This window comes from Lactuca sativa, chromosome 4 (assembly GCF_002870075.4).
Source record: "Lactuca sativa cultivar Salinas chromosome 4, Lsat_Salinas_v11, whole genome shotgun sequence".
Lineage (NCBI taxonomy): Eukaryota > Viridiplantae > Streptophyta > Magnoliopsida > Asterales > Asteraceae > Lactuca > Lactuca sativa.
In genome coordinates, this window is record NC_056626.2 from 190,839,508 (window position 1) to 190,861,458 (window position 21,951).

A 21,951-nucleotide genomic window follows, 5' to 3' on the forward strand; every position below is an offset into this window, starting at 1 on the left:
ACAATTAATCTCATCTAGTGTTCAACGTTTGGTAGGGCGCCGTAGATGTCAAATTCTCAACACATAAGAGGAACATATCTCATCTTTACTATATAAGCATCTTTCATAATTCACACTATACCTGAAAATGGATTTTATAACTGCCCTATCAAGGATTAACATTTAAACATATCAAAGCATAGCACTCCCTATACTTAAGTACCATGTGACATCCCCTAATTTCTCGGCCAGAAAAGACCGATTTAATTTATGCTTTTTAAAATAAAATCAGAGAAATCTTTTTAAAAGATGTTGCGGAATTGGTCCCCAAACAACATATGATAAAAAGTTTATCAAAATCGTTCATTAAGAAGGTATATATTTTCCATATATATCAAAACCTCGGGATGTCATGTTCCGATACAGATCAAAAACATAAACAAGACATTATAAGTCTTTCAACAGTTATTTATAACTACTGGCCTATAATCCAAAAATCTCTCGTCATCCTCCGACTATGCTCGGGGTCCACTACCTGTAATCATAAAACTGAGTGGGTCAGGCTTGGGAGCCTGGTGAGCATATAGGGTTTTCAACCCACAATAATAATATACTTATTAAGATCACCAATCAACAATAACCCTGATTACCCATTCTCATTGTCATCACTTTACGTCCCTAAACACCTATCACAAGGGACCTAGCCTAAGGATTATCATCGAGATGGACACTACTGCTAAGGGGTTTCCTCAGCCATACATGTCCTTAAGGCAACCATGAGGGGGATGGAGTACGACAATGAACATTTAATTCATCAACACTTACAAGTTGCGAACCTGCTAGTGTTCCACTAGACTATCTAGAAAGTTTGTGGTCGTCATCTATACTCCGCTAGATGACTACAACAACAACATCAACAACAACAACAACATCGAGGCCTTTCACCATTTTAACACACATCAACTATTTCATCTACCCATGTTCTACCCAACATATTTTGTAGATAAAACGCATATACAGTTTAAAACTTGTATAAAACATCAATTCAACAGTCACCTCGAATAAACAATTAACATATTTACACATAACACGTATTTCAAGGTAAATACTTCATATCTATGTATAAATTGAAAGTAACTACACACTCACGTATTTTGGTGAAAATCGGGCAGCAATTCGTTTCCTAAAACAATCGTTTCTAATAAAACCGGGAGTTTTATTGAGAAATCGGGCTCTGCGAAAGGTCGGGCTTCGAAACCGAAAAGATAAATTTTCCGGGCTTCACGGGCACTTCGTGGCGTATTCCGGGGCTTATAATCGATACCGGGGCTTCGGGGGATGATAATACGAAAGAAATATGGAGAAAAGGGCTAAAAATGACAAGTTTTCAAAATACCCCCGGGAGGTCTCGCACCCTTCTATTTATAGGGAAGAGCTTCTGATCGGACGGCTGAGAAGGAACCACGTCTCGCATATCTGAGGGTTCGCAGGCGAAGGCTCGCACGAGGGCTACGCGTGAGAAGGGCTGCTGGCAGTCTGTGATTGGTCCGAGGCGTGTGTCCGATGCGCAGGTGGTCAGCATGTGCAAGGGTCTCGGTGGCACTTGCTGATTGGACCGCGGAGTCGTCTTACACGTGCGAGGCTCGGAGCTAGGTGCGAGGTTCGGTCCATATGCGAGCCTCGGATTGGACAGATGCTCGGTTCGGAGTGGGCCTCCTTCTTGATCGAATCAGAATCCGACACGTGGCTTCGCATGACTCAGCAGCTTCGGTGACTCAGCAGCCTGGTGACTTAGTAGGACATGTGTCACTTTTTCAGCGAGGGTGACGTGGCAACTCGTGACTATGCAAATTTTCTCGATTTTCGCGCCGAAACTTCTAAAATCCATAACTTTCGCATACAAGCTCCGTTTTTTACGTTCTTTATATGCACGCGTAGCTAAAATTACGCTCTACAACTTCCGTTTAGACTTTGTCGGCAAATTTTGACTTTAAATTTTATATTATTATGTTTAACAGACCAGGACAGGAAATCCGTTAAAAATTCATAACTTCTTCATCCGACGTCCGTTTTCGTCAGACTTTTTACCGTTATGCTCCTAATGACGAGACCTTCAATTCTCATTTAGGTTGTGTCGGCTAAAAATCGCTCTATCTAAAATTCGGTCTACTGATATGCTGAAACTTCGAAAAATCATAACTTCCTCATACGAAGTCAGATTTGGGCGTTCTTTTTATCGAACTTCTCGGTTTAACGAATACTACGACTTTAGTTTAGATTACTAAGGCTAAAAAGTAGTTTATCAAAAACTTACTTTTTACGACATTCAGCACCGTGCCGGTTTTGTCGTGAAACTTCGACAGGTCATAACTTCTTCGTTATAACTCGGATTTTGATATTCTTTATATCCCCGAAATCCTTGTTTCGACCACTACAAATTTATGTAAAGATATCGGGCTTATCTCACACTTTAATGTTGACACTTATTTTTATTCTTAATTAATTAAGCCCTAATAATTAAACATAAAACACATAATTCACATAATATTCACATAATTCCTTTTCATTTCTTCAAAATGAATTACAAAGATTAACCTAGACTATCAACTCAATATAAATGCCTAGGCTAGAAACACGAGTGTTACATACCATTATGTATCTCAGGTGTTAAGGATACAAAGATAGTACCTTTTAATCAAGTATCACTCATGATAGTGATCCATGAGGTGATCTTGATGCGGGCCAGTTCATACTAGCTCTCTTATAAGTACATATGAAATTTGGTTGCAACAACTTTCCTACTTTCATCTGGTGATATTCAACCAATCCAATTCCTATTAGTCTTACTTCATAATTTCTCCCAGGATTATAACCGACTATGAACTTTTAGAATAATAAAATTATTCATGGGTTAAACGTGTTAATATAAAACACAACAAGTATTTATGTGATGATCATATCCCATTATATCAAAACTTATATAATAGTTGTTGTTATAATGTTCCATTATCCAAATACTAAATCCAAATCATAATCATATTTCTAGAATAACAAAGTCTTATAGATTAAGTGTGACCATTCAGACTTAGTTCAAAAAAAGCACTTTATTAATGGGTCTAACTAAACTTAATTTGTGTGAATTCTACGAATACTATGATATATAATTTGTGTGAATTCTACGAGTACTATCATCTTCATATTTGAATTTACTCTAAGTATATTTAAATATCTATGGAGAATATAATTGGTGTTCTTTCGTAACATAGAGTGTGACATCCCCATTTTCACGGCCAGAAAAGACCGATTTTGTTTATGCTTTATAAAAATCAGAGTACCTCTTTTAATAAAAATGTTGCGGAATTTGTTCCCAGTAAAACATGATAAATACGTTATCAAAGCATTTCCGAAGAAAGTATTTTTATTCATTTTAAAACATTTGGGATGTCATCGTCAATACAGAAGCATAAGCATAAACAGGACTTACATTCATTATCACTAGTGATTTACATCTCCTTAATCTCTTAGTGTAATGTGACATCGTAACAAGACTTGTGATATAAATAAACTGAGTGGGTCAGGTTGGGAAACCTGGTGAGTACATAGGGTTTTCAACCCACAATAATATAATTATTATGTTTAAACAATCAAGCAATCAACCCAATTACCCATCCCCATTATCTTCTTTATTCTTAAGGATTTACCCTAAGAGTCATCTATCATGTATTTGTTTATTCCGAGGTCCCTTGCTTCTAAGGTTATAGGACTGGCACTAAATCCATAGCTGCCAATGCTCGTTCGTAAAGCACTAATTCCATAGCTGCTATAGTTTATTCATCGGGTACTAAATCCATAGCTACCAGTGTTTATGTAATAGGTAACAAGTCCATAGCTACCAATTCCTAACACGTACTAAGTCCATAGCTACCAGTGTTTGTCCAATAGGCACTAAGTCCATAGGTACTGATGTTATTTATTAGGCACTAAGTATATAGCTGCCAATATTTACTCACATCATCTTTTATCTCTCATCATTCATCTACCCATTTCATACCCAACGTACTTCTATAAATAAAATACATATACCGTTTAAATCATTTAAAACATGTATAAAAATCTTTCACCAGCATAGACAGCAAGTATTCAGACAATATGCACACATAACACGTAATTTATATTAAAATACTTCATATCTATGTGTAAGATGAAAGGGACTATTGTGACATCCCCATTTTCACAGCTAGAAAAGACCGATTTTGTTTATGCTTGTTTGAAAATCAGAGTAATATTTTTTTCATAAAAGTGTTGCGGAATTTGTTCCCAGTAAAAAATGATAAAAACGTTATCAAAGCGTTTCCAAAGAAATGTATTTTTATTCATTTAAAAACATTTGGGATGTCATCGTCAATATAGAAACATAAGCGTAAACAGAACTTACATTCATTATCACTAGTGAACTACATATCTTTAATCTCTCAGTGTAATGTGACTTCATATCAACACCTGTGATATAAATAAACTGAGTGGGTCAGGTTGGGAAACCTGGTGAGTACATAGGGTATTCAACCCACAATAATATAATTATTATGTTTAAACAATCAAACAATCAACCCAATTACCCACCCCATTATCTTCTTTACTCTTAAGGATGTATCCTAAGAGTCATCTATCCTGCATTCGTTTATTCCGAAGTCCTTTGCTTCCAGGGTTATAGGACTGGCACTAAGTCCATAGCTCTCAATGCTCGTTCGTAAAGCACTAATTCCATAGCTGCTAAAGTTCATTCATCGGGTACTAAATCCATAGCTACCTGTGTCTAGGTACTAAGTCCATAGCTACCAACGTTTATCTATCAGGTACTAAGTCCATAGCTACCAGCATTTATGCAATAGGCACTAAGTCCATAGCTACCAACATTTATTCAATAGGCACTAAGTCCATAGCTGCCAATGATCATTCATATCATCTTTAATCTCTCATCATTCATCTACCCATGTTATACCCAACATATTTATAGATATAAAATACGTATACAATTTAAATCATTTAAAACTTGTATAAAATCGTTCATCCAGCATAGATAGCAAGTATATAGATAATATGCACACATAGCACGTAGTTTATATAAAATACTTCATATCTATGTGTAAGATGAAAGTAAGTATGCACTCACTTGATTAGGTGGTGATTCCAAACTCACACATCGCTTCGTTATCTCAAAACAATTTACCTCGACAAAACCTAGTATCAATACCACTAGGGTTTAGTTTTTTAACGTTAACCGCGACTAATTAATAGCCTAGCTATTATTACTATTATATAAGCGTTAAATAACACTCAATATAACTCATAATAATAGCCCAAATAATTATTTTAAGGTCCTAATAATGTTACTATAATTAAATAAAAGCTATATTGAATATAGTATAGGCGTAGCTCACTTACAGCGGGTTTTTATTAAAAACCGGGCTTCGTTGGAGCAGCGTTTCCGAGCCGAAAGCTTTTCTTCTCGGAGCTGTTGGGCGCTCCGGGGCTTTTTTATCGTGCTAGGGAGGTTCCTTAGACTTGGGAGGGGTTTAGGTAGGCTAGAGAGAAGTTAGAGAGAGAAAGAAAGGCTTATGGTGTGAAGAAAATATGAGGAGTTCACCCTTGTATTTATAGGAGTTTTATAGTAAAGTAGTCTCTAAGATTCGTCCGTATCTTCCGCGTACGAGTTCCGTTTTCTACATTATTTATATCCAAGCATTGGTATTTATGATTACTACAACTTTAATTTAGACCCCATCGGCTAATTCTCCTTCTATCTCATATTTACAAAAACTATATCGAATTCGCCGCGCTTGAAAAGTAGAGACTAAGCTTCATCCATAACTTTCGCATACGATCTCCATATTTGTCGATATTTATATCCACGCGTTGGTATTTACAAGTACTACAACTTTCATTTAGACCTCGTTGGCTAATTCTCATTCTATCTCGGATTTACAAAACTGTATCGAATTTATCGCGCTCGAAGAGTAGAGACTAAGCTTCGTCCATAACTTGCGCATACGAGCTCTGTTTTTTACTGTCTTTTTATCGTTTAACTCCTATTAACGATATCTGCATTTATCTTTTAGATTATTTTGGCTGAAAATCGACCGATCTAAAATTCGAATTTTCGGGCTGTGCACTTCTATGCTAAATCTTAGAAAAATCATAACTTCCTCATACGAAGTCAGATTTGGGCGTTCTTTTTATGGACACTCTCAGTTTAACATTTTCTATGACTTTTGTTTAGATCGCTAAGGCTAAATCTCGCTCTATCGTAAATTCACTATTTACGCTTCCCGGTATCGTGTCGATTCCGTCGCGAAACTTCGACGGGTCATAACTTCTTCGTTATAACTCGGATTTCGGCGCTCTTTACATGTATGGAACCCTTGCGACATATTCTACAACTTGGTTAAGATTATTTATTCTAAATAATCTTTTGTCGAAAAGTCGTTTTCGACCCCTATTATCTCTAAATTGACTAGCCCGGATCTACGGGCGTTACAACTATGCACTCACCTGGTAAGGTGGTGAGTCGGCACTCGGACAACACTTCGTTACTCTTAAAACAATTATCCCTTGACGAAACCTAGTATCATTACCACTAGAGTTTAGTCTAACGTTTGACGAGACTAATTAATAGTCTAGCTATTATTACTATTATATAAGCATTAAACAATACTTATATAACCCATAATAATAGCCCAAATACTCCTTATAAGGTCCTAATAACATTACTATATTGAAACATAAGCTATACTAAATATAGGGTAAGCATAGCTCACTTACAGCGGGTTTTCTCGAAAACCAGGCTTCGCTGGAGCAGCGTTCCCGAGCCGAAAGGCTCTTTTCTCAAAACTCCGGGAGCCTCGGGGCTTCCTTCGGGTGCTAGGGAGGTTCCCTAGGTTTTTTTTTGGGGGGGGGGGGGGTTGGGGGGTTAGAGAGAGAGTTTAGAGAGAGAAAGTGAAGTTGGGAAGGTGTGAAGAATGAGGGAGCCCGACACCTCTATTTATAGACTGGAAAATAGCTCTACTCGTCGAGTAGGTCCTCCTACTCTTCGATTCCATGCCAGGTGTCACCCTCTGGTGGCTTGCCTTGGGGAGAAAGCCTTGGCCCTTATCCAGCCACGTCACCCGATTTCGCACAGCACCCTGCCGACTTCTAAACCCCTTAACTTTTGCATACGAGCTCCTTTTTTGATGTTCTTTATATACACGCGTAGGTAAAAACAAGATCTACAACTTTCAATTAGACTCCATCGGCTAATTCTCAACTGATCTTAAATTTAACAGTAGGAGGATATTAGACTGCTAAATGACCGCGAAGAATTCGTAACTCCTTTATACGGACTCTGTTTTCGTCTATCTTTTTACCGTTGAGTTCCTATTAATGAGATCTTCAACTCTCATTTAGGTCGCGTAAGACAAAAACCGCTTGAACTAAAATTCGAGTTTCGGGCTGTACACCGCTAAGCCGAAACTTTGAAAAATCATAACTTCCTCATACAAAGTAAGATTTTGGCGTACTTTTTTTGTATGTTCTCGGTTTAACGTATACTATAGCTTTTATTTAAACCACTATGGCTAAAAATTCCTATATCTTAAATTCACTATTTACGTCTCCTGGTGCCATGCCGGTTTTGCCGAAAAACTTCGATGGGCCATAACTTCTTCGTTATAACTCGAATTTCGGAGTTCTTTATATGTACGGAACCATTGAGACATATTCTACAACTTGGTTAATATCATTTATTCTAAATAATCTTTTGTCTAAAAGTCATTTTCGACCCCGATTATCTCTAAATTGACTAGCCCGGATCTACGGGCGTTACATAGAGTCTCTTAGCTTGATTAAGTATACTCTTGAAGTCACAAAGATTTCTATGTGATATTTGAATCGTAGAAATCAACATAGTTTTTCAATAAACTCATTCATCCAATAATATTTGATTTTGACTTCTAAAGTAGTGTATTCTTATTTTGTAGTAGATTATTTCATTATATTTTGCTTAGATCTCATTCCAACTTAACTTATTCTTCATCCCATAATGAAGTCAAAATCCAATTATAATTCATAATTATCTATATTTGTTTAGCAATCAAAATCCTATGTAGCTCTTTACATAAAGATCCTTTATAAACTAATTATCTCATATACATTCTATAAGTCCTTCTTAAGGACTCTTGGAATGTGTTAATAGTCATCCAACGACTTAACCATGTATGTAATTGGTAACTTACGATATGCTCGCAACATGATTATATACCAGGTTATATGCATAGTATAGCATAAATGATGGATTCATTTTCCAAGAAAATAGAGTATAAATCATTTCAGCTAGTTCATACCTATGAGTTAGGTCCTTTTGAGGCTGGCTCAAACTTAGTGGCACGTGGCAATGCCAATATTCCTCCAAAGCAATCTTCAGTCTTTATCTCTTTCAAGATATTGTCAATATATTCATAAAGATATAAAACTTTTAACATTCATTTTATCTATCTCTGTGGATTTTACATTCCCAGAACATATCTTGTCCTTCCTAAGTTTTTCATTTTAGAAAAACATTCTGAGTCAAGGTGAAAAAGGTTTGCCATGGTTAGAATGTAATATCTCATGATTAAGTATGTCTCATTCACACAAGATTAGGAATGTCACTATGCTCCCGCTAGTTCTTAGTAAATTAACATATTTTATTCATTTTGATATAAAAGCATACGTTGTGGTTTTATAATAAAATGATGATTGCAACCTTGAGATGTTTTCTTTATATCCACAAGTGGATCTCAAGTTGTATATATTTTTCTAGGATAACATGGATTAAGAAAACCTCTTGGCTAATCTATATATATATATATATATATATATATATATATATATATATATATATATATATCTTCTAGTAGATGTTTATTAAAAAAGCGGTCTTTCTTGAAATCTATTTGCTATATCTCATATTAATAATATGATTTATAGTAAATAATATCATTGTTGATCTAATCATAGCTACTTGTGAAAAAGGTTTGATCATGGTCAATGTTATTAGTATGATGAGGATCATAGTCAATGATATGAGTATGAGAGAATCCCATTATAACAAGTCTTGCTTTAAATGTATCTAGTTTTCCATGTAATATATTCTTTCAAGAAGAATCATTTATCCTTCTTGCCTTGCTATAGGGAGGAAGGTTAATAAAGACCATACTTGATTATTAAACATTGATTACATCTCATGTTCATGACTCTAAGTTATTTATCAAATTCAAGATCTAATTTAGCATTTTGGTAGTTGATGGATTTTCTAGAAACCATGAATAAGAGCTCATCAGTGAGAGATTCCACATTTCTCAAGTCACAAATGATTTCTACAGTTAATGTGTACAATTTGTGTTTATGAATAAATATTATTCAAGTTTAACAATCCCTTACTAAAATTAGTGCCAATTGTTACTGCATCAGGCTATGGTTCATGAGTTGCTTCAAGTTCTATGTGCCTCTCACTTGCTTTGTCATTAGAAGCTTGCTTTCTACTAACTTATCCTTCATAGGAATAAGAGAACTTATTCTGGATGGGTTTGCATATAATAATCTAAGCGACATTTAAAGCATTTCATTAATATGTATTTCGTAGATATTAGGTTTAAAAGCTTTAGTCCAACATAGGTTTCAAATCCACAAAACATTTAAACATGATATAGATGGAGCCTTCCACACAAAACCTTATAAAGACAATGTTCTATCCAGTTATTAGTTGGTATTTATACTTAAAATACATTTGGCGGTGATTAAAGAATAATCTCAAAAGAATAAAGGAAGATAATTTCCACTGATTATAAAGTAAATCATAACAAGTAAGATTTAATTCATCCTTTATTATCATTAAGACTTTAGATAGTTCTTACAGATTTGTTTCTCAACTTCATATTTGAAAGCTTCAACCAAGATTTCACGAATATGCTTTACCATGTAAAATATAATTACAAATACTATAGTTGTTAATAAAGTTGATTTGATATCTTATGCTAAATCTTAGACATTCATTAGAAAGGAAGTCATACACTATAGTGTATAGTTCCTTAATAATTTACTTTCTCTACCACTTAGAGAAAATATCAATAGGAATCTTTTATAATTAAATAGATTTCACAAATGTCACATAACCTACATCATTTTCCATCAAAGATCACTTTCTTGAAGTTGGAATATATGAATGTCATTTATATAATAAAGATAACAATGTCAAAGATGTGTTTGATTCAAAACAAGTTTAAGTCAAAAGTACTATGTATATACAACTTATTATTTATAAAACATTGATATTTACTTTATAATTCTTATTAAGACATCTATTCTCTTAAAGAGAATTTTAATCGTTGATGAATATAAAGGTGATCATTGTGAAAAACGATTTTAAGTAAATGGTCAATCATTCATAAATTAACTACGACGTATTTACACAAGCTAAATTCAAACATACATTGTTCCAAAACAAACATTATTCTAGAATATAAATACATCATTTTCGTAGCATAAATAATAAACTAAACTCCGAGAGCGTAGTTCCAACTTAATTGTGCTTAGCAGGTTACTCTTCTGTTAATATTTGTAAGCCATTTAAAAATATTAGATTAACATTTAAGTACCTAAAGTAATAGACTCTTAAGACTTTCTTCTCAGATAAAAGGAGTAGTTCAACTTATAGTGTCTAGTTTTTCTACAAAAGAAACAAGATCCATCTATATGGGCTTTATTAGATTTCTTGGGCTTAAAGGTGTTTAGTCCGTGAAACATAGGCCTCTTAGATCACCCAAGATGACTCTTTTAGCCTTGCACTATTCCTATGTTTGAACTAGTTTGAAACAAAATGTTATTATATTTATTGGAATATTGCTTAGCCTGTTATATCGTAAGATATATATCTAAATTATCCAAGACTTCCTGGAAGTCATGAATAACTATACCTAGTGTGATGTTAAAGGCATCTTGTGGATCACAGTGATGCCTTTACTAGGAATCACGTTCAGGTCTATTGCTCAATGCAGGTTGTTTAGAACTAGGCCCTTTAAGTGTATAAAATCTCAAATCTCTCACAAGATTGTTTCTCATGAATCCATCCATTAAAGATGTATCTATTGAATGTTATTGTTTTATTAAGTCATTAAAGAAAATCACAATTCATGGTAATGAGAATGGATTATTTATATCTACATAATTTTATCAAAATTCATTTAAAATTTACATTATTTAATCTTCAATATTTAATACCATTTTAGTTTCCAAAAACATTAATTATCGAAGTCTAGGATCTAGGGTGAAAAACAAATAAAAGGTCAGGTATCCTTTATACCATCCATTTGACTCCAACCCAGTAGATATCGATTATCAATTATATCTTACTATATAAGTCGTAGATTTATGGGATCGCTAATAAAAAAATTAATTATACATGTTTGATCCCATCTATGCCTTGGAACTCTCTTGCTTAAATACCCTTTATCACAAATTATTTCCGGTTAAATCTTCCAATTTGAAAAACTTGTGTAATTGGCCTATAACATGGTTATAGAAATCCCGAAGACACCTCGACCATCAAAAGATAACACTAATCGGTTGGGTATCATTTATCCCAGTAGTATATACAAAAGATGTGCGACTATTCTTTAAAAGGGATTTCATAGATTTGAGTTTTAAAAGGGTTTTTTATTCGCTGGCGAGCGATCCCAGTTCGCGACAGAGAACAAGATAGCAAGCAAGCGTACCTTTGTTCGCTTCTTCTCCACCAAGCACGGAAGTTTAAGGATAACTGTAGGTCGGTGGCTACCTAAGGAAACTCCGATGCGATCCGCCCCCCGGCTGGGAGGCATCTACCTCATCCCGATCACAAGGAGGGGTTCACTATGATGGGGGGTACTTCTTTTTTTCCTTTCCGAGTTTTGAAAACATATAACATCATATTTATTACATGCATATAATAAGCCATGGTACCAATTTTCAAAAGAAAATATCACTTATAAATCTTTTAGGAATCTTTTATATTTAAATAGATTTCACATATGTCAAATAACCTACATCATTTTCCATCAAATATCCCTTTCTTGAAGTTGGAATATGTGAATGTCATTTATATAATAAAGATAACAATGTCAAAGATGTGTTTGATTCAAAACAATTTTAAGTCAAAAGTACTATGTATATACAACTTATTATTTATAAAAACATTGATATTTTCTTTATAATTCTTATTAAGACATTTATTCTCTTAAAGAGAATTTTAATCGTTTATGAATATAAAGGTGATCATTATGAAAAACGATTTTAGGTAAATGGTCAATCACTCATAAATTAACTACGAAGTATTTACACAAGCTAAATTAGAACATACATTGTTCCCAAACAACATTGTTCCAAAAACAAACATTATTCTAGAATACAAATACATCATTTTCCTAGCATAAATAATAAACTAAACTCCGAGAGCGTAGTTCCAACTTAATTGTGCTTAGCAGGTTACTCTTTTGTAAATATTTGTAAGCCATTTAAAAATATTAGATTAACATTTAAGTACCTGAAGTACTAGTCTCTTAAGACTTTCTTCTAAGATAAAAGGAGTAGTTCCACTTATAGTGTCCAGTGTTTCTACAAAAGAAACAAGATCCATCTATATGGGCTTTGTTAGATTTCTTGGGCTTAAAGGTGTTTAGTCCGTGAAACATAGACCTCTTAGATCACCCAAGATGACTCTTTTTGCCTTTCACTATTCCTATGTTTGAACTAGTTTAAAACAAAATGTTATTGTATTTATTGGAATATTGTTTAACCTGTTATATCGTAAGATATATATCTAAATTATCCAAGACATCCAGGAAGTCATGAATAACTCTAAGTTCCCAAATTTAGGATCTTCATCAGTGATCAAATGATACTGCAAACAATTCAGAGTATAGAAGTGAGTAGAAGAATAATCAGACCAAGCATGCACAAATTTATATCACATAAATGTCAAATACACCTTGGGAAACACACACATACGTCAGCTGAAACTTACACAGACACCTACTATTTATATCACCCCAGCAGCACACCGGTGTACAGCTACACACGCGTGTGCGGCCGCACAAATGTGTACAGCCGCACACAACGATACAACAGTTACAACAACCACTACTAACACCAACAACCTAACAAGACCAATTACAGGATAGATGCCTAGCCCAAACCATAATATAATGACCTATCAATCTCCACTTTGGTTTGTGGCTAGCTTGAGCATGGTCTTCAAACACTTGGTTTCTCGAACAGCTTCGGGTCAGATTTTCCCATGGATCCCATCCAAAGCTTTTCATTAATGCTCGTGGAAACCATACCTGTGAATTCCTTAGCAGCAGCCTCCATGATCTCCTTTCTGCATATGATTTGGTGATGATCCAGGGTATGAATGTCTCTCTCTGAATTTGAGGAGATCCTTAGCACTAATAAGCCGCAGAACCTCTTCTTTGTTTTTGAACTTGATGGTAGCTGTTATAGTTTCATCATCATATGCCCAAAATTCCATGTTATCAAGATATCCATCGTGGAATTGTTGTGGGATAGGAATATCCTTCACTTGATTAGTAGCAGGCCATAACATGATGTTCATTGGTTGGTTGGTTTCAGGATCAAGGACATGTTTGTCTTTTCTAACCAACGCTTTTGCAGTCTTCATCGAAGGAAAGTTATCCTTGACCTGTTTATCCAAAAACTGCTTGAATTTGAAAGCACTAGGGTTTTGAGACGAATTGTGGAAAGGAGCCCTAGAGAGTTTAGAGAGATCAACTTTCACCCATGAGTTGAAGTCATGCATGCTTCTGTAGTATTCTGGATTTCCAGAATTCCTCTTAACCACCCAAAACTTAAGCTCGGGATCATAACCCCACATCCTGATCCCTGTACGATCACCATATTCATCACCAAATTTTCTCCTTTTAAGATCAGTCACTATGAGTTGAGGTTCATCTGCTTTGCGATTCTCATTTGAAATTCTCAAGAAAAGCAAGCCTTCCTTCTGCTTAGCAGTGACTGTTCTTTGGCCATATTTGATTTTGATCCGTGGCATGGCATTTACTGTTACCTTTTCAAATCGATCAACAATTCTTGTTGTTCGCAGGGGAGGTTGGTCAACTGGAAATTCGCCTTCTGAAGGTTGGATGGGAGCAATGGGAGGATATTCAACACCATATGGCTGTTGAAATAAAGACTAAAACTTATCTCCGAAGACTTCAAAAAGTTTATTCTTCAAGCTAAAATAAAAGGCAATTAGGGATCCAAGATTGGTCTGAAGCTCAGAGATTTGCTTTGACTTTAAGGCATTATCTTCCTCAAGCTCAGCAATCCTAACATCATGCTTTCCAATTAGGATGTCCTTCTCAATGTTCTGTTGTTTTAAAATGCCAATTTCTTCTTTGAGAGAGGACTTCTCAGAATCACCATCCCCTGAACGACCTTCCTCGAAAGATATTCCTTTTCCACATGAGGAAGGTTCAGAAATATTTTGAGCCAAGTGCCTTGCTAGCCTGATGGAGGCTTCATCTAGCGAAGGCCTTGATGGGGAGTATTTTGGGACAACAGATGACCCGCCTGTTTCAAAAGTGGTGCTCGGGCCTTCTTCGTGTGGTGCAGTAACAGTTGTGGTGACGACAGTGGATGGAGTTGGAGGTGCTTGATCTTGAATAAGCACACCCCGCCTCGGATCAAGACGCCTTCTTTTGACCGGAGGAAGAGAGATATGTGTCTGTTTCGGATCGTTAGAGGATGGAACAAATGAAGGAATAGCTGAATCAGAGGGAGGAATCTCTAAAACTGCATCCTTATGGCTTGAAGATTCTACCATCACTCTTCAAGTTGGAGGCATTGCTTTGAGAACGTTATCAACACCCCTAGACTCAGTTGCTGTGTGAACAACTTCATTGTCATTGAAAAAGAAGCTGTCAAAGAATGTTGAGCTTGGATCCAGGTCGTCATGATCAAGGTTAAGATTGAGTGGGATTTCTTCATTTTCAAAAGTAGAGAAATCCATTTGACTGAGAAAATCATCATCACCCTCATTTTCTTCATCATTGACCTCCTTATCAAGGTTGCTCTGAATTTCCACATTATGCAGTTGGTCATGCTCTTCTGCCACAATTGCAAGAGGAGAAACATGATCTTCTTCATTTTCATGTTCAAAGGCCGAAATGATAATCTCTTCGGTTTCCGCGAGGCTAGAAAGATTTACGGATTCAGATTGCTCACTCTCCTCAGCAAAGATTCCAAACTGATCAGGGGAAAATTTCCTTCAAATTTAACTTTCCCTGGTCGATTCTGCTTCATTAACCCAAAAGCACTTGAGCCAATTGACTTGAGATCCAAAGTCTCTCTTCCCCTTTCAATTTCAGGGTGCTTGATATTGAATATGATTTGACGGAATCTCGGGTACATGAAGAACTTATCCCTCTTGTTACCTTTAATGTTAAAAATCATATCATGAGGAATGAACCTTGAGAAGTTGAACTCTGATCCGGACACTAAGGCAGCAATTGCACCGGTGTTGACCAGGGATATTTCGTTAGCTCCTAACTTCCGGCCAGAGATACAACTCACAAACACATGAGCTAAATATTTCCAGCACGGAGGCAAAAGCTTCTTGAGAGTGGGAGGAAATAATCATTCATATCTCATTTGGTTCAGAATCTCTTGAGCCCTGTCTAACTCAATCTTCATTGATAATTCAGGGTTGTCATCGATCTGCAGGGCTTCTCGAATAATTTCCTCGGTAACCAGGACTCTCTTTCCACATACAGAAGCCTCAAGAAACTTGTCACCCTTGTTGTCCTTCTTCACTACAGCGTTGCTCCAGAATTCCTTGACCAACTTCTGATAAATGATCGGGCACATGGTAAGAGCAGAGAATAGGTAACATCTTCTTAGGCCATTCACTATGAATTGAAACTCAGAGTGAGCCTCTGGAGGATCAGCAAGGTAAACAGCCAAATTGTGAACTTTAGCGAATTCAAGATCTGCCCTGTTGAGCTGAGAAAAACACAAGAGAATTCATCAAAAAAATATCAAGTATTTTAAAAAAAAAATGAGTAAGGTTTTTAATTGGTTAAATTTCAAATTTTAAGGACAAAATGGGGTGTACACCCGTACACTCAGAAGTCTAGCCGTATTTTAATTGGTTAAATTTCAAATTTTAAGGACAAAATGGGGTGTACACCCGTACACTCATAAGTGCAGCCGTACACGCAGTGTGCAGCCGTACACCGGGTGTGCGGCCGTACACAAAGTGTGCGGCCGTACACGGACCATTTTTGCCAAAAAAAAGATTTTAACCAAGGAATTTCAGTCGATTTGGCTCAATAGTTCCATTTCAAGGGTCGATTCGATGATACCTTCACGATTGAGTGTTCAATTTCTAGAAAAAGATCGAAATTTTAGGCTTTTAGAGAGTGAATCTGATGGGATTGTGCGGCCGTACTTAAAGAAATGGAAGGAAAGGAGTGTCCGGCCACACACTCTCCTTATATACCCCCAGACCAACTCAAACCCAATCAGCCCAAAAGATTTCTGATCATGATGCATTTTCAAGGACTAAAAGTAAAAATAAAAATAAAAGTAAAAAATAAGATATGAAAATAAAATAAAAATAAATTTAAACTTAGAATTAAAATTAAAAATAAGTGATTATCATTAAAGCTAGCACTAATAACTATTTGTGATATTGGGATCAAATATGTTAGGCAGCCTTAATCCACTTATCAGTACCTCACCCTTCATGAAAAAATCTGGTCAATCGTCGGTATTGTGGTTCACTTAAGCACGTAAGATTTTGACAAAATTTGGATATACTATAAATGATAAGAAATTTTGTGACCACATATAAGTATATGAAATTCCTAAGGACCATTCATCTGACGACGACCAAGGATATTGTTGTCCACCTGAATTGAGCAGCAATATCTACAGACAACCTATAAGTGTTCAATTTTAATTGTATTTAGAATGTGTTTCTCGCTTCCTGATATGCCCCAATAATCAGGGACTTCCAGAATACTCCTTACTTCAGATGAGAAGACAATCATTAAGGAAGAAAATAGATTTAGAATTCATATATTGTACACTCAGGTCGAATTTCTTCCAATCACGCAGAGAGTGAAGCATATGACTAACCAGAGTTTAAAGAGGGATTTAGAAGTAGAAAGTTGCATATGCTGTGTACCAGGTCGGATTGTTAATCACGCAAAGGAGACTGTATATGACTAAAAGGTAGAAGGAATAACATAGAAGAAGATGCAGAGAGACAGAGTTGCATATGTTGCATTCTAGGTTGAATCTCTTCCAATCAGCAGAGGAAGCAACATATGACTAACAGATAGAAAGAAAGAAAACGATTTCTACAGACCTAATTTATCGGAATTCCCTAGTTGTCCCGTCAATACCAAAATTAAAGAAAAAGTTCGCACATCGAGGAAAAGTTAATCCACAGTTTTAGATATAGATCAATTAATGTATCTGCAGATTCTCATATATATCTCTCTTCTCAACCTACCCAAGCGTCATATTGTCAAGCTAAATGGAACAATCTAGGTCATTGATTTGTCAAGTCTCTAAATTTCTTAAGTTTATATGATCCTAGTCAAGTCCATTTTGAAAAACGTTTCGTGCCTACCAACGCATTAAACACAGATCTCAGACAATTCGACTTAGGCACCTTACATAGATTCAGATTGTCTGTTATCACATGAATATATCAGTTCCCAACATATCTCCTACAGACAAGAACTATCAGCAACATTTTTTTAGTTTTCTGATTTTATAATGTTTTTTGGATTTTTTTTAATTTTCTAATTTTTATTTGGTTTTTGTTTATTTCTCCCCCTAAATTTGTGTATGGGTGAGAATGAAATGTGCAAATTTAAACTAACCTAAAACAAAAATTAGTCCTCAAAATGTATCATTTTCAAAAAGCTCACAAGCACATCGAATAGAGCTTTGTTAAACGGCTTTGTGAACAGATCCACCACATTATTTGCAGTGGGAACTTGTTCCATCCGAATGAGCGAACGCTCATAATAGTCTCTGACGAAATGAATTTTGATATCAATGTGCTTGGTTTTCGAGTGTTGGACTGGGTTTTTAGTAATCTGTATTGCAGCCTCATTGTCACAAAATATAGGGGTTTCTAAATAATTCAAACCGTAATCCAACAGCTGATGTTGGATCCATATAACTTGAGAACAACAAGCAGAGGCAGCAACATATTTAGCTTCTACTATTGAGGTTGAGACGGTGTGTTGTTTCTCGCACTGCCAAGACACCAGCCCGTCACCAAGGAATTGACACCCTCCTGATGTAGATTTCCTGTCAAGCTCACAGCCTCCATAATTACTGTCAGCAAATGCATATAAATCAAATTCAGAATTTTTCGGATACCAAAGACCCAAATTTGGGCTGCCTTTGAGGTATCGAAAGATTCTTTTGACAACAATAAGATGTGAAAGTTTAGGATGAGCCTGATAGCGTGCGCATTGACAAACTGCAAACATGATGTCTGGACAGCTTGCAGTTAGATACATTAACGAACCGATCATCGATCTGTAGTGAGTTTGATCTACGGATTCGCCATCTGTATCTGGAGTCAGCAGGGATCTCTCAGCCATTGGCGTCAAGGCAGTTTTTGCGTCTTCAAACCCGAACTTCTCAAGTATATCCTCCACATACTTTGTTTGATGGAGCAGGATTCCAGTTGATCTTTTTGGACCTGAAGCCCCAAAAACGTGGTCATTTCTCCTAGAGAACTCATCTCGAACCTCTTTTTCATCACTCCTTCAAACTCTTTGCATAGCTGTGGACTTGTAGACCCGAAGATAGTGTCATTAACATAGATTTGGACTAGAATCTGATCATTACCCACATGCTTGATGAACGAGGTTTGATCGATAGTGCCACGAGATTATCCATGTTCGAGCAAGTGCTCCGTGAGATTTGCATACCATGCTCGAGGAGCTTGGTGTAACTCATACAACACCTTGTCCAACATGTAGACATGATTGGGAAACTTCGAGTTAATAAACCTAGGAGGTTGATCAACATAGATTTCTTCCTTCACTTTGCCATACAAGAAGGCTGTCTTGACATCCATCTGATAAACAATGAAGTTCATGAAGGATGCATATGCAAGGAAGATACAGATAGCCTCCAAGTGAGCCACCGGAGCATAAACCTCAGTGTAGTCAAGACCCTCGATCTGTCTAAACCGACAAACCACCAATTTTGCCTTGTTGTGCACTATGATGTCGGAATCATCCTGCTTATTGCGGTATACCCAACGTGTGTCAAGAGACTTTTTGCCCTTAGGAAGTTCAACCAGTGTCCAAACCCCGAGTTTTTCAAATTGATTTAACTCTTCGTGCATAGCATATACCCAGCTAGGCTCATTCAAAGCCATTTCAACGTTCTTTAGCTCTCTTTGAGAGATAAAGCAAGAATAGAGGCATTGATTAACATCTCCACTCTGGCTTCTTGTTCTAACCCCGTCACCTAGCTGGCCAATGACATTCTCGATCGGATGATCGCGTTGAATGCTTGAAGGTATCTCCTGGTTGATGTCATTAAGTGAAACTGGAAGATTGTGAATGTTAATAACTCCATCACTTTCTGAATGTTCCACTTCAGATGAACCGGTTTCATTAGTGGGATCAGCTACAAACTCATTTGCGATCTACTCAGGAAAGAGAAGTTCCATAAAAGTTTGAGTAACAGCGGAAGCATCTTTGGACATGAACTCTCTTTCATTAGGATTTAGAGGTGTAGCATCAGCATCTGGAGCATTTTGTTGACTTGGAGATTCTGGACAAATAATTGGAACATATGATTCCACTGAAGGAATTGTAGAAGACACTATCGACAGTCTGTAAACAACTTCTTCGTCTTCATCTTCATGTACAGTCTTCGAATTAGAAGGAGAACCAGATAGACCATCTGACCACACATTGAATGATTTGAACAACGATGTGTAGTCAAATAGCTAATCAGGACCCACCCTAGCATCCGTTTCATTCTCCTCCAGTCAGCGCACATCGAAGGATTCTACAATTTGCTTTGTTCTTTTGTTGTAGACCCGGTACGCAGTGCGAGCAACATACCCCACAAAATAGCAGTCATCAGCTTTGCAATTAAACTCCGGGTTGGATTCCAGGTGAAGAAGGGTACAAGGGCAACCAAATATGCGGAAATGGCTGACAGATGGATTGTGACAATATAGAACTTCGTATGGAGTCTTTATTTGGGCTTTGTTGATCAAAAAACGATTCTGAACATAAAAAGCGGCGTTGATCACCTCAGCCCAAAAGAAAACAGGTAATTTGGAGTCACACAGTATCGTCCTTCCAACGTCTTACAACGTTTGATTCCTTTGTTTAGCAACACCGTTCTGTTGAGGCGTGCGAACGGAACTATATTGACGCACAATTCTCTTTTCTGCGCAAAAGTGATCAAGAACCGCGTTCTTGAATTCTGTTCCATTATCAGTACGAAGCGCCTTCACCCGATTATTGGTTTGGTTTTCAATCATTACGATGAACTTCTTGATCAGATCAGACAACCCAGCTTTGTTGGATAAGAAGAAAACCCACATGAAACACGAGAAGTCATCGATCACAACAAGGCAATATGAATTCCTGTTGATGCTTAGGACATTGACCTGACCAAATTGATCCATGTGCAACAATTGGAGCACCTGGCTGATTGAATTTATTTGTTTTGGCAAGTGTGGTTTCCTATGATGCTTTCCTTGGGCACATGACACAAACTTTTCAAATGTTATAAAGTCTCTGAGAGGCAGGCCACACACCATTTCATTTTTAGCAAGACGATTCAGATTCTTGGCGTTCGCATGACCGAGTCGTCGGTGCCACAGCATAGCATTTTGTTATGAGACTTTTGAAAAGAGGCAGGTGACTTGCTCAGGAATGTTGCTATTCATGTCTATAATGTATGAATTTTCATCCCGCTTTGATTTAAAAAGAATCCACTCATCCGGGATGACAATGCCAGGCTTTAAGATCAGACACTCTTTATCAGTAAAATGCGTTAAATAACCCTTGTCTCAAATCTGAGAGACACTCAACAAGCTATGCTTTAACTCGGGAGCGTAGTTGATGTTCTCAAAATCAGCACTCCGTTCGTCACAGTTCCTTTTTCCGCCTACTCCGTCTGCAAAGGAAACGAATCCCCCGTTAAAGGTTTGAATGTCGTTCAATTAGGATATGTCTCATGTCATTTGCCGGGAGCAGCCGCTGTTGACATACCAAGGTCTGGCGACATTCCTCCTCAACTATCCCTGCAAATGAGCGGGATCATTTAGATTTGGGAACCCATGTCATTGCTTTCCTGGGTTGACCTTTTACGATCATAGACTTCTCTTTTGAGCCTTTTGATTTTGAATCATTATTCAAAGCACTCTCAGTGTACGATGATGATTGGTTGGAAATCAATTTGGGCACCCACTAGTATTTAGGTTTCTTAAAAATCACGGGTGATTTCGAAGCATTTTTCTTTTCAGTATGCTTTGAGCAGCGATATTTTCTACTAGAAGTGGCCAGAGATCCAGATCCACTCTTTGACAAAACCGATCTTGACTTAGTATTGATTGACTTTGGCAAACTGTTTGTGACTTTGTTATTGATAATCTGTTTGCTCTTTTGAAAAACTGCCCTTTTTTGTTTCAAATAGCCTTCCAATCATCATTTCGAGGATGAGATCTTGAGGACTTTCTAGTTAAAGACCTTCCTCGAGATTCATTCTGTCCTTTTTGAGACAAAAAATGCACAAATGCTCTATTTGAACAATTTGTAGCAATGTGACCGGCAGTACCACAGTTAAAACAAATCTGCTTATTATTGTAACTATTACTGCCTTTGTCTGATTTGC